Source organism: Gorilla gorilla, chromosome 1, assembly GCF_029281585.2.
Source record: "Gorilla gorilla gorilla isolate KB3781 chromosome 1, NHGRI_mGorGor1-v2.1_pri, whole genome shotgun sequence".
Classification (NCBI taxonomy): Eukaryota; Metazoa; Chordata; class Mammalia; order Primates; family Hominidae; genus Gorilla; species Gorilla gorilla.
This window is the reverse complement of record NC_073224.2, coordinates 237,262,579-237,277,450: the sequence shown is the minus strand read 5'-3', so window position 1 is coordinate 237,277,450 and position 14,872 is coordinate 237,262,579. Positions and strand designations below refer to the sequence as shown.

The 14,872-nt window shown below is 58.0% G+C and overlaps 1 protein-coding gene across 5 annotated transcripts in view; it reads left to right on the top strand.

Annotated features, from left to right (window-relative positions):
* Positions 1–14,872, top strand: part of PRDM16 (PR/SET domain 16) — a 372,183-nt gene that overhangs the window by 305,317 nt on the left and 51,994 nt on the right. The gene's annotated exons all lie outside the window — the stretch shown is intronic.

The window sequence follows — 14,872 nt, the reverse complement described above, 5'->3', positions numbered from 1 at the left end:
TCTTAAGCAGAGTTCACGTCCAAGGGTGGGCTTAGCACACAGCTCAAAGCCCATCACCGATCATCTGGGTGGTCTCTGGCTGGGATGCTACCACCTGAGAAGCAGATCATCCAGGAAGGAGCCTGTGTCATCCAGATATCCGGCATTGCAGTTTCCAGCATCTCCATTCTTCCACATCTGACGCTGGGCAGCTGGGTATGAGGAGAAAGGATGGGCTGATTCGTTCCAGTTCACGGGCCCTGGGGCCCTTCTCCACACAACCAGCCGGACTGTGGCTGAGCTCCAGGCTCTGCTGAGAAAAACAGAAATCCTGGGAAGTAGAATCATTATAACGAACCATTTGGAGGAAAAGCATGCCTCTCTCAATTAAGCCAAAAGGAGGCCCAGGCCAGCATCTTTTTATGCACGCATACCTGGGCCTAGTCCGGGAAGAAACCAGAGTTGGCTATTTGCAGGGCATCCAAAGACAACATTGTCTGCACCAAGAATCCTTTGCCAATGACCATTTTTGTATGTCAAAGAGCAGCAAGAGCTGTTCTTTATAGGGATTGGCAAGGTATTTGCTTAGACTTGGCCTGTTGAGATTTGAGCTATTTGCAAGAGCTGATCTCAAAACATCAGGCCTGATACGAAAGGCAGTGAGTCACTGAGCTCCTCTAGCCCGGCGTGTCACAGGGAGAAGGAAGAAGGATGGGCTCGGAGAGACTGAGTCAGCTGCAGGGAAGGCACTAAATATAACCGGGCTGGATCCGTCCTGGCCCTTCTCCATGCAACCAGACTTTTGCTAAGCACCTACTATGTGCCAGGGCCCAAAGGGTGCTGAGATGAACAAACCCACCGTGGCCTCTGCTTGGGGGAGACTGGCCACTGTGACACTGCACCTAGGGAAAAATTGCAACCATAACACTTTCCAGAGGACGATGACCTGGAAAATGTTGCAACTCTGATTTCCAGAGAGGCAAGTAACCAGGAAAAGGCTTTCCACATCCCTCAGCAGAGCCCGTGAATAAGAAGGGAAAGGATTTGAAATGGAGGGATGAAGACAGACCCCTGGGAAACTGAGGCATAGGGAGTGCTGGCGGACAGTCTCAGTCATCTGGAGGCGCCTTCATTCATTCATTTGTTCCCCAAGCATGCATTGAGCACTCATGGTTTGCCTGGCTCTGGGAATCAGCCAGATAAAACCTTCCAGCCCCACCACCCACCAGAGGAGAGGAAGTGACCTGCGACGTGATAGCCATGGCCCAGTGCAGTGTCCATGCTAAGAAGGGCAGGGACTGTGAGAGTGTCTGAGAGGAGCCTCACCCTGATGTGAGGGACCAGGGCAGGCTTACCAGGAGAGGTGTCCTGTGCTCTGCCACCATGACAACTCCTGGAATGGTGTTCCCTTGTGTCTCACCATACGAAGTTGGGGAAGCCATAAGTGTCTGGGCAAGTTGAGGGGAGGGTCTGCTCCCCATCCGTCCATCCACTCATTTATTAATCCATCCACCATCTATTCATCCATCCGTCCACCCACCCATCCATCCATTAATTTATTCATCCATCCACCCACCCATCCGCCATCCATCCATCCATCCATCCATCCACCCATCCATCCATCCATCCATCCATCCATCCATCCATCCATGCATCCATCCATCCATCCATCCATCCATCCATCCATCCATCGATTCATCCATTTGTCCATCCACCCACCGATCCACCATCTATCCATCCATTTGTCCATCCACCCACCCATCCACCATCTATCCATCCATCCATCCATCCACCCATCCACCCATCCATTCGTTTATCCATCCATCCACCCACCCATCCATCCACCATCCATTGAATCATCCATCCATTCATCCATTCACCATCCATCCATTCATCCATTTGTCCATCCACCCACTGATCCACCCACCCATGCATCCATCCACTCATTCATCCACCCATTCATCCATCCATCATCCATCCATACATCCATTTATCCATCCACCCACCCATCCACCATCTATCCATCCATTTGTCCATCCACCCACCGATCCACCATCTATCCATCCATCCACCATCCACCCATCCATCCACCCACCATCCATTCGTTTATTCATCCATCCACCCACCCATCCACCATCCATTCGTCCATCCATCCACCCATCCATCCATGCATCCATTGAATCATCCATCCATTCATCCATTCACCATCCATCCATTCATCCATTTGTCCATCCACCCACCCATCCACCATCTATCCATCCATCCACCCATCCACCCACCCATCCACCATCCATTCGTCCATCCATCCACCCATCCATCCATCCACCCATCCACTGAATCATCCATCCATCCATCCATCCATCATCCATCCATACATCCATTTATCCATCCACCCACCCATCCACCATCTATCCATCCATCCATCCACCCATCCATCCACCCACCCATCCATCCACCATCTATCCATCCATCCACCCACCCATCCATCCACCCACTCACCCACCCATCCACCATCTATCCATCCATCCACCCACCCATCCATCCATCCACCCACCCACTCACTCACCCATCCTTCCATTCATCCATCCATCCATCCATTCATGGAAACATTCAGTGAGCCCTGACTGAACACTGATCCTGGGTGAGGCCCTGGAAGAGCTTCAGTTGCTGTTGGCTACCATCATCAATTAGAGGAGAGTGAGCAGGGCAGGGCGAGCCAAGGTACGTGGCACTGGTCCTGACAGTGTGAAAGGAGTCAGGTGGACAGCCAGCGCCTGCTGCCCAGCCCATCTGCCCTTTCTGGCTGTGCAAACTTGGGCCAATTACTTAACTCTTCTGTGCCTCCATTCCCTTATTGACAAATGTGGATATGAGGGTGGCTACCCCTGGGGGAGACATGAGCATCCAATGACTCAGTGGTGAGTCTCAGCACCTGTGGGCCTCAGCTCTGCATAGCGCTGGCCTCTCCAGAGAATAAGCAGATGAGAAGACTCTGAGCTGCTCCCGTTCAAATGTGTCTGGTCCTCCTAAGGTCCATCTGGAAGTCACTCCCTGTGTGCAGCCTGCACATTTGAGAGGGCCTGAGGGTGACCAGGCCATGAGCCTCTGCACAGCTCTTACTGAGATCATGCACAAACCCCCCAAGAACCAACCAATGGGGAAGAGCTGGGTGAGGGACCCCAGGGGTCCTTGGTAGGTTCCTCAGCCTGTCATTCAGCTGCCACACGTGGGGGCTTTTCTCCAACAAAGGAAAGTTCTGGGCTTGCCCCAAAGGCCCTGCTTCCCATGGCTCCAGGGTGCAAGCCAGCTATTTTAGGGAACCCCCACCCCCAGCTGCATCAGCTCAGCCCATCATGAAGAATTCCTCCCGCACCTGCTGTGGGGTGCCACGTTTACAAGTTCTGCAGTGTGTCACCATCTAAGTGGCCAGAGAAAGGTTATGAATGTGACACTTCCCAGGGCCTCGTGTCACCTCACAGAGAAACCGCTTCCTGTGGGCGACCCGGGCTCCCGCCTCACCCCGGGCAAGCAAGGAGTTGCCACAAGCCTTTGGTTTGGGGCTGTTGGGCTTTTTTTTTTTCCAATCTTTGCTATGCTCAAAAACCAAACCAAAACAAAAGTATCTCACTTGAGAATGTCACAGCCAAGTCTGCGGTAACATGCAACCTTCAGGCTCAGAGCCTCCTCCTGCTCTTGACCCAACTTAAATCAAATTCAGGTTTGAACAACTGTTAGAGCTGTTAATGTTTGAACTATGGCAGCCTGCTCTGGGTGGAGAAGCTGCTGCTCTGGCACAGCTGCCGCGGATCCCACCCTCCTCCAGAGCCTGAGTCAGGGCCACGGACGGGGTTCTGGGCCCAGCCTAAGGAGCAGGGACTGGTGTGGGGCCTGCTGTGGGGCAGGGTGGGGAGAGGGCCTGATGCAGAGCCTGCAGGCTCGGGGAATGACTTACCAGCTAGCGGGGTTTGGGGGATTTTGCACCAATGGCCTTCACCAGTCCAAATTGCCCGGATGTTGTTATATCAGCAGCTTGGGCATCAAACTCTCACCGCCCAGGACCAGACATGGATGCTTCCACCTCGTAAGGAGCAGGACACCCAGTGGGGCGGGGCTGAGCTCAGGCACACACAAGAGTCTCCTCAGAGCTGGGGTTTCTTGGGAGCATGGGGGTTAGGGGAGCCGGCTTCTGCATGCGAGCTCCACGGGACAGTCTCAGTCCCCCTGCTGCAGTGCCGGCGGCAAAGGGCAACAATGCCAGAGCATTCGCACCCAGAGTCTCCTTAGAGCCCCTAGATTCCTTGAGGTCGGAAATCGCCATGCCCTGGAGAGACAGTGAGAGCCCCGCCCCAGCGTGCCTTTGCAGCGACCCACATCTGGGCAAGTAGACACCGTGGAGACTCCAGACATCTCCTCGGGAAGCCAGGGGGTTCGGGGGGAAGTCCCAGGCCGTCGTTGCAGACGTTTCTCAGCAGGTTCAGGCTCAGCCCCCCACATCCTTGCTTTGACATAGTCATCTACGCAGCCGTGGAAATCCGTCTCTGTGCTTATGAAAAACACCCCTGCAAGGCCACAGAACCAGGCCTGGTCAACCTGGCATGACAGACTTGATCCACCCCTGGGGTCCCTCCCTGCAGGCAGGACAGATGCGGGACCTGGAGCTTCTCTCCTGGGGGTGCTGGGCAAGCGGGGCTGGGGCATCAGTTCTAGCAGCCTGGCCCCATGTGGCAAACCCACTCCAGCCTGCACCTCCGTGAGAAAAACAGCAGGGATTGCAGCCAGGAAGGAGCCCAGCCAACGCATGCTGCCCTCCCTGCCGTCCCCACGGGGACACATGGCCGAGCCTGGGACGTCCTGCCAGAAAGCATCCACAGGAAGAAGACAGAGCAGGGAACAGACCGTGTCCTGGCTGCTGGTGTTGACCAGAGCCAACCAAAGCCAACCAGAGCCAACCACGCTGCTTCCATTTGGAGCTCTGGGTGGAGCTTGGCCTGCTTCGGTGTCCTCCTGGAGGCTTGCTGAGTGGGAAAGTGACTGCCACTTTGGATGGAGGTCCCCATACCCTCCTGAAGGGAGTATGGTATATCGGCCAGCACCAGGCAAACCTCTCAGGAGGGCCGGGGCTGGATCCCGGGGTCCCAGCCGCTGACCGCCAGGGGCCAGGGCCGGCTTTTCATGTTGCTGCTGCTTCCACCCCTGCCCCGAAACCAGCACATCCTCATCAACCCAAGACCCTTCTCTGCCCTGCTCTGGGGTCCCCAGATCAAAGCCAGCAGAGCCAGGCAATGGCACCCAGGGCGCCCCCTTGGCAAAGAGCTTTCCACTTGACCATAATGCAGGATCCCTTTAAAAATGACACATCTGGAAGCTGCGATCCCCATTACAGAAATACAGTTTATACACAACTTTTCAGAGGCGAAACATACCTAAGCTACTCCCAACACGTGTGGCAGAGACGGAGACTCCCTGGACACACGTGTCCCCAGAGGAAGGTCCAAGGACTCCCCCACCGGCCCCACACAGCAGCCACCTAGCAGCTGGCCTGGGTCTGTGAGGAGGGCCCCTGATGCTCAGCCCAGGGCCCTCTGTGCGACTGTGGCCTTTCTCCTGGGGGCCCCTGTGCACATCTGAGACCTTCCGGAAGGGGGAGGGGGAGCTCTGCAAGCGGAGGCAGAGGCATTCTCTAAGGCAGAGCGCACAGCGTAGCCTGTTCACTGGGTGCCCCTCTCCTACTCACTGCAAGGGCTGGTTCGTCCCTTCGGGGGTCCTGAGGATCTCACTAAAGGCTTCCAAAGGGCCAGAGGTGCTTGTACTTCTTGCCTATCCGGAAGACCCAGGTAAGGCCTCATTCTAAAGAGCAGGTGAGCAGGAGCAGCCAGGCGGGGGAGCAGCAGGCACCCAAGCTACCAGTGGCCCGAAGTGGCCGCCACAGGCACACAGCAGAGAACCTTCGGTGTCCGGGCAGGGCTGAGCACAGGGGTCCTCCAGGACATCTTCAGCAGGTGCCAAAGGCCAGCTCCCAGTTCCTCAGAGCCCACCACGCCTGCATGTAGCCACAGCCTCCAAGCAGCTGGAAAGCAGAAAAGAGGCTTTCTAGTTCCAAAGAGGGACACCGAGGCAGGACCCCAGACAACCCCCACACTGTCACGATGAGGACGGTGGGAGATCGGGGCTGGGAGGGCCTGTGTGACTCAGAGGTCAGTCTCTGAAGCACCCTAGAGGGAGGGGGCCCAAGCCCTGCTGGTACTCCCCCCAGGACATGGTGCTCCCCACTGTGTCCACCCACCGGCTGCCGAGCCCAAGGTTTCCACAGACCCTGCTCTTTCCACGCACTGCCAATCACCTCTAGGCGTTCTGTGTTTCATGAGCCTGTATCTCAACCCTTCATTTCACTAAAGATGCAAGAACCTGGGTCTGCGTCACCAGTGTGCTCCTTTATTTCTGACGGTCAGGGCTGCAGCCCATGGCTCACAAGCCAAACCTCAGAGGTGCCACGAAGGACGAGCCACATGCCAGAGAGGAAGCCCAGGCCCCAACACCCCCAGGCTGCTGGGAGAGCAGTGACGGGGCCGAGTTTGGGGACACACCAAGAGCACGCTGTGTGCAGGTTGCAGGAAGGGGCAGGGACCACTCCTGTGGCAGAGGGCACAGCACAGCCTCAAGGCCCGGGCTTGTGTGGCCCCTGTCCTCCACTGGTGTGAGATCAGGATGCATAAGTCCCACCCCAGGGGACCTTGAGAAGCTTGGGCACTGCGCACGGTCAGATGGAAACTCCTCTTTGCTTCCCTGTCTCAACCAAAGTTTTCTTCAATGTTCATAGACGCTGCTGGGAGGTCGCTCCCCACCCAAGTGAAGACCCTGCCCAAAGAATAAAGAAAATAGGAATAGGAAGGAAGGGGAGGAGGGAACGAAGGAGAGAGAGAGAACTAAGGGGAAACTCCACAGCAGAGATGGCAGAACTCTGGAACCTGGGCTGTGGGCTGGCTGCCGAGGGCTGTGCGCTCCCTCAGAGCTCCACGGCATCTGGGGTCTGGATGCTTTGGGGGAGATGGTCAGTGCACCCCAGGAGCGCCACAGCATCCCGGTGTCTTGGTGTTTAGGGGGAGATGATCTGTGAGCCTCCATGTTTGCAGGGCATCTGGGTGACTGGAGCTTTTGGAGGGAGAGGGTCTGTGACCCCTGGGGGCTTCCACATGGTATTTGGGTTGTCTCTGTGATTTCTGGTCTGTGGCTTTTACTAGATTTTTGAAGGTGTCTGTGGCCCCAAGAGGCTACAAAGTGTGGAATTTGGTGACTCTTTTTCCAGCGTGTTGCATTCCTCAGATCTGCCCAGCACTGACACAAAAGCAGAGCCCCCCAGGCGTGGACTCCACGTGTCCCGGGCCTTCTTCTGCCATCAGAGTCCCACCGGGTCACAGGGTCCTCTTGCCGCATCTGAATTCTGGGCCATGCTCTTGGGGCTGTCTGAGACCCTGGGACCCTGGCCCTCATCTCTCCCCCAGCACACCCCACTGCCTGAGAACCATCCAGTGAAACCACAGTCAGGCGGGCGCTAAGAGCCACCGCCCCCTCCAGCTTCTTCCAGAGACAAGCCCCAGACAGCCCACCCTTGCTCTCTGTCTCTCTCTGCGAGTTTAGGAGAGAGGCTGGCTTCCATCTTGGAGGAATGGCTGCCAAGAGTTGCCTGTTTCTCCAAGCAGCAGCCTCTCTCTCTCTCCCCTCACTCTTCCCCCACCCCAACCCTCCCATCCTCCTTCGTTTCCTGTCCTCCCACCTCCCTCTCAGCCTAAGCAGGTGGGCCCCAGGCCTGCTGACCACCGACCAGGCCTCCTGTGTCCCTGGCTGTGGTGTGGCCCCATCCCACCAGCCACATTTCTCGTTAGCACTGGGTCCCGTCACCACCCAGCCCCCTATTGGGCATCAGGATGGGGATTTATGAGCTCACCTAGGCTCTGTGTTCACACCAGACCGAGGTGTTTCCAGAACGCCTTTCCCCCACCTCCTTCCATCACAAGAATGGGCTTTCTGTTTCGGCTACTCGTGGACACCATCAATTGTGACATTGTGTGTGCACACGTGTGCGCATGTGCCTATGACGGCCCCATAGCCAAGGCTTCTTACTCTGAATCAGCTCGTGGGTCCTTAAAGAAGGGGGTCAGGGTAAGGAGACCCTCTCCCCCGGCTCCCGCCAGCTCCTGGCTGTCAGAGGTGGACTCCACGCCATGGGCTTCTGGGGAGCCTCCTGGCAGCAGCAGGAGACGGGACCGAGAGGGCAGCGTCCCAGGGCTCCGCTCCTCCCTGCATGCTCAGAATCCACTAGGCAAGCTGATGATGGACGCTGCGGCGTTCCCACCTGCACGCACACCCTGGACGGGGCCGGCGGCTGGCCGTGCCCACTGAACCTGGAGGACCAGCCCAGCAGAGAGCCCACAAATTAGAAGTGCAGGAAACCTCAAATTATATGCAAAAAATGTAAAGGTTAAGAGAAATTTTCCTTCACTTCACTTCGTAACTCAGCATTTCTGATGGGGTTGATTTATGAGCTGGGGGAGCTGCCCGGCGCCGGGGAGTGGGAGACAGTGGGCAGGAGGGCAGTTTCCTTTGGAGGTCCTAGGACTCCTGAGGCTCACCCCCAAACAACTCAAAGCCAGGCTTTTAAGCAGCGATCAGGCAGGGAACTGGATTCCAGATCTGGAGAGAGACACAGCCCAGTGGCCACGGTGGCCTCCAGGCCACTGCCTGCTAAAGCCGGCCATGTGGAGACGTGGGCTGGGCCACTCCTTCCCTCTGTGGCTCCCTCCTGTGTTCATTGGTCACGCACAAATAGAAGCGAGCAGTGAGCCCGGGTTGGTCACTTGCATGCATCTGTTCGTTCGTCTACCCACTTCTTATCTGTACTGGCCTCCTATGTCACGGAGAACATCCCAGGCCTCAGGCCTGCCCCGAGAGGCTCCCAAAGGGCCTTGGAGGTGTCAGGGCTAGAAGACTTCACACCAAAACAGGCCCGGCTCTCAGACGTGGCTGGATGTAGCACGCACCCAGGTTGGAAAGGCTGGGCTCGCGCCCTAGGGCAGGCAGAGACATCGCCTTTGGCACAGATCCTTGGCGCTGTCCCCACCTGGTACAGTAAGGAGCTGTGTTCAGGTGCACGTGGCTGCGACCTTGGACACCACCTCCCTGAGTGTTCCTGTTGCCAGTGTTTCCTCCACCGATCCCTGATCTCCAGGAGCATCCAGAGCCCAGGGAGGCCCTGGTCAGATGCAACTTGGGCAGCCTGAGGGCCACCAAGCTGGGGAGTGGTGGCCTGTCTCTGTCCTTGTGGGTGCTGGCAAGTCTCATGCCAAGGGAAGCAGGGACCGGGACCTGGGACTGCCCAGGCCTGCTTTGTGGATTCCAGAGCACATGAAATCTTGTGGCTCCCAGAACAGGGCTTGGGGACCCTCCCTCTGGTCCTTGAGTCGGCCCTGGAGAGCACACAGGGCAGCCATGGCACAGCTCTGGAGTCCGGCAGCCTGGGCTGGGAGCTGGCCCTGTCTCCAGGGGCCTCCATCTCCTCTTCTACAAAATGTACTGTGGGGCAGCAACACCGTACCCACCTCATAGGCCTGCGGCGATGAGCGAGGGGCCTCGACAGCACCCTGCATGGCCCTGAGTGCACAGAGACCCTGGGGAGGAAGGTGAGAGAGGACAGGAAAGGTGGCAGGAGGAGGCAGCGGTCAGGGCAGCACCTGCCCTTTCTGGAATCAGAGACAGTACAGACCCAAGAAGCCAGGCCTGAGCCTCCACCTGCCTGGCCAGAACCACGGCCCAGGGCCACTTCAGGAGCATTTCTCTGATCTGAGACAGAAAAGCAGTGGCTTCTGAAGTTCTGTCCAAGCTCCTGCTCCATCTGCTCCCTCCTTCAGGAGTTCCCAGATGGGTCCAGCAGGACCCCAGCAGGGCTGGACCCTCCATGCTGGGACAGGCAGCCAGATGTGGTCAGGCATCTCAGGGGAGACCCCACACCTGACTGTGATAGCAGACACAGGTCTGGCCCTTCCCAGCGCGCCCTTCCTGGTGCACCCTCCCCAACACACCCCCTCCCGGTGCACCCCTCCCAGTGCACCCCCCCCAACTCACCCCTCCCAACACACCCCTCCCAACACACTCATCCCAACACAGTCCTCCCAACACACCCCTCCCAACACACCTCTCCCAACACACCCCTCCCAATACACTCCTCCTAACAGACCCTTCCCAGCACACCCCTCCCAGTGCAGTCGCTCACCATGCACCCCCTCCCAACACATTCATCCCAACACAGCCCTCCCAACACACCCCTCCTGGCACACCCCTCCCAACACACCCCTCCCAACACATCCCCTCCCCGTGCACCCTCTCCTAACACGCCCCTCCCGGTGCATGCCCTTCCGGCACACCCTTCTCAGCGCACTCATTGCTGGTTCAGGGCCCTCAGACCAGGGCTTCTCCTGGCTCTCCTGGAGGAAGGGTTAGCGCCCACCTGGCCCCCCTCAGAGGTGCCCCTCTGTGGAAGGAAGGAGTTAACCAAGACCTCCTCAGTCACCCCAGGGGGCCCACCAGGCAGAGGGGAAGCTCCTCCCTTTAGGGGCCACCAGGTGTAACTCCCACCCTGTGACTATCAAATTGGTCAGGGGTTGGGGACCGGGCCTCCGGGGACAAGGAGAAATGGCTGGGAAATGAGAGTGACAAGGGAGGAGAGGCTGTCAGGCCAGAGAGGGGACCCCACCCGCAGGGCAGCAAAGCCTGAGCGTGTACTCGGGACCAGGACCCCTGGGGGAGTTGTTGCCTCTGGTCTCCAGGCCTCTGCACCCGAGAGGGTCAGGGACAGACCGGAGGCTCAAGAACACTGTCCCATGTGGGTGAGAAACCAGCCGTGTCCCTGTTCAGACACGCTTGAGAGAGCCAGAGATGTTCACCCTGGCAGGGGAGGGTTAGTACTCAGGCCGCACGCAAATACCTGTGGGCCATCATGTGGAAAAGAGAGGCTTATTCTGCAAGGTGAGGGGGGCATTACAAGAAGGGAGAGCCTATCCCCCAAGAAACAATTCCCAGTGACTCGATGCATTCAACAGTACACCGGCTGCCTAGGAGCACAACGGGCGCCTCCTCCACGGAGCACAGTGGTATGGGCCTGGAGGCTGGCTGTCCCAGTGCACAGGTGGGTCCCTAGACCTGCAGCCATCAGTGGCCGGATCCCAGGCGTTGAGGAGGCCTCAGATGTGAGGTTGGATGGAAGGGGCCAGGGTTCTCCTCCAGGAGCTCTGCCATGACACAGAATCCACATTTTTGAGAGGGAATTGGCCATCGCTTCAATGTCCTCCTGCTGGCTTCGGCCTTCTGCTCACCAAAGGCTTCTCGCCGCGTTCCCCCAGGACAAGCACACATACATGAACGCACACACATACATACATGCACAGGTGCACCCACACACATGCACACCCCCCACATACATTTGCACCATGCAGGCACACGCCCACACACAAGCACACACCCAGATACATGCACGCCTGGATGGCGAGGGGCTTGGAAGCACTTAAAATAGTGGGACATGGATTGTTTTTCCAGGGATTTATTGGGGAGATCCCCAAGGCCTGGAAGTCAAGATGAAGCCAACACTCTTGGGTTTTTTTGGGGTTTTTTTTGTTTTTTTTGAGACAGAGTCTCTCATTCTGTCTCCCAGGCTGGAGTGCAGTGGCGCAATCTCGGCTCACTATAGCCTCTTCCTCCCAGGTACAAGCAATTCTTGTGCCTCAGCCTCCCAAGTAGCTGCATACCACCACACCCAGCTAACTTTTGTATTTTTAGTAGAGACAGGGTTTCCCCATGTTGGCCAGCCTGGTCTTGAACTCCTGACCTCAGGTGATCCACCCGCCTCAGCCTCTCAAAGTGCTGGGATTATAGGCATGAGCCACCGTGCCTGACAGAGGCCAACACTCTTGAGTCAACAACCAGGCCCCAGGAGAAGCCCATGCCATGGCTGTGGTCACTCACGCGTCATTTACCTTCTCCCTGGCCCCTGTACCATATATGAAGAGAGAGAGCCCAAAAGAGACCCATGCTGAGAGGGAGAGATACAGAGACAGACAGAAGCAGAGCAGGGGAAACAGAGAGGAAGAACCTGGCACCCAGGCCACCACCTGTACAGGGGCTGTGAGTCCCCTGCCCCACAGTGACCTCCAACCCAGACCCGGCCAGTGGTGAGGGAGGGTGGGGCCTCGTGGGTCTTGGCCAGCCCAGCCTCGCTCCCTTCCTGTGGCAGAGGAAGATGGCAGGGCTGCCGACCACAGATCTGGCTTGGCGGGCCTTTCCAGCAGTTTCCTGATGCGCATCAGCAGTCAGGGCGGGAGGTGAGGGGGCCCTAAGAGGCCTTTGTGCCTGGGGAGGGGCCTCACCACGTGGGGCTGGTGGCCCTGGGTCTGCACCCTAGAGGATGGGAAGCCTGCCTCCCTAGTGACAACCAGCCGCTTGTGGCCTCCTCCCTCCCATGCCACGCCCCTGCCACCCCTGTCCTGGCAAGAGATGGGGTGCAATGGGGCGGGCTGCTGAGTCTGTGGTTCTTGGATTGGGCTGGCCCTGGACTTGGGCAGGGCAGGCAGTGACCTCCCTGGACAGCGTGAGGACCCTTCCTGCAGCCCCTTTAGGGACCAGGACCTCAAATGTCAAGGGATTTGGAGTCCTGCCTGGGGCACAGCTGTGTCTGCAGAAGCTGGTAACACAGAGGCTGTCTCCCTGGGAACCTGCCCTGAGTCCTGAACAGCAGGGTGGCCACAGACTCCCCACCAAAGCGAGGCTTGAGCCAGCCGGGGCCCAGAACAGGGGGAAGGTGTTGGCTGAGCCCATGTCTTGGGTGCATTAGGGGTGAGTCCTGCCTCTTGGGAAGTGGCCTGAGCCCCATCAGCTGGTCCCTGGGCTGAGGGGGATGCACTCAGGAGCACGTACTCCTGGCTGCACCAATGGGGTGCTGTGACCCAGGTGCTCCAGCTTTGAAGACAAAAATCCTGGTCCCAGGTGGGAGGGCATGGCCCGCCCTGGGTGAGCACCAGCCCTCAGCCCACAGGCACTGTGTACAATGTGCTGTGACGTCAGCAGGCCTCTATGGAGAAGTGGACCCATGGGCTGGGGACGGGACTGGGATACTGCCAGCCCCGTGTGGCCAGCTGTGCTCCTGCTACTCCATCGTTTGTATATTGAGCGTCCCCCCGCCGCCAATGTTTTCCTCGGGCTCCAGCCCCTAGCCTAGTTATGCTTCTTGGACCCACGTCCCCTCTGGACCACAGGCCCACCTACAGTTCCGAGTGGACAGGATTCACGGCCAGCCCCGGGCAGAGAAGGGACTTGGCCGTTCAGTCACAGTCACTTGGTGAATGGAGCACAGCAGCCACAGCCCACGAGCTTGGGAGCATTTCTGCCGCTGCCGTCTCTGAAATAAGACAGGCTTTGAGTGAATCTCCCACTGCCCTGGATGGAGCCAGAAGGGGCCCAGGGGCAGGCACGGCTGTGTGTGATAGGGAGGGAGCACAGGGACCCCAGGAGCACGCCCTTCTACCCTGGCTGACCTCCCGCCCTGCACCCCAATCTATCTCACCCAGCACCTCTGGAAACCCTTAGTCGGGAACCCTAGCTTGGTGGTGGATGTCAACAAGGAGACTGAGAGCAAGTGGAACAGGAAAGAGACTCGAGGCCCTCTCCCTGTCTCTGCTGTGCTCTGGGGGCCAACTTTCCCTGGAAGCCTCAGGGGAAGAGGGAACGCCATGCACAGAGACTGGGGCACGTGGACCACACGCTTCCCCATTGATTGGTGCCGACGTTTAACTATTCAAAAGAATTCCAGCACCAGGCCCGAGATGGCTAGGAACCCAGGAGAGTGCATGCCGAGCATCTGAGGGTCAGCCAGCACCAGGCCCGAAATGGCTAGGAACCCGGGAGAGTGCATGCCGAGCATCTGAGGTGCCCAGAGTCAGCCTCCACTGTTTTCACTTGGACAGGTCACTGTCTCATCCTGACTCCCCTGGGTCCTTGTGACTCCCTTATCCATCACCCCTGCCCGCCCAGACACACCTGCTCAAAGACACACCTGCCCAAGGACACACCTGCCCACCAGGACACACCTGCAGAAGGACACACCTGCCCACCAGGACACACCTGCAGAAGGACACACCTGCCCAAGGACACACTTGCCCACCAGGACACACCTGCCCAAGGACACACTTGTCCAGGAACACACCTGCCCACCCAGATACACCTGCTCAAGGACACGCCTGCCCACAAGGACACATATGCCCGCCGTGACCCACCTGCCCACCAGGACACACCCACCCAAGGACACAGCTGCCCACCCACATACACCTGTCCAGCAGGACACACCTGCCCAAGGGCACTCCTGCCCACAGAGACATAGCCTTTCTACTTTCGGGACCTGAGTGTAGTGTGGCCCCATCCCCTGCCCCCTGCCCTCCCTCCTGACATGTCTGGGCTGGGCTGCCCAGGAAGCTTGCCCAAGATGCTGCTGGTTTGAATTCAGAACCCAGAGTAGCTACTGGCCAGAGTGGGGGAGGCTGGGGGGCCTGCAGCCGCCACCCATGGTCAGGCTGTTTGAGGGGACACCGTCTCTCCACAGTGGACAGCAGGTCAGGTCTCCTCATCGGTGGTCCTCGGAGGAGTGGGGGTCACAGCAAATAAGAAAAGTCCTAGGGGTTGCCACTCTGCCCGTTCAGAGGCAACAGTGACAACAAAGTAAAGCCAAGTTGGTGCGCGTGTGACTTTGCGGGCGTGGTGAGAACAGCTAGGCGTCTTCATGCTGCTGGGTGTCAAACTGAAACTCTCCAGCTTTAAGGAAACCAGATGCTTTTCTTACTCTCAGAGTGATGTGCAGGCT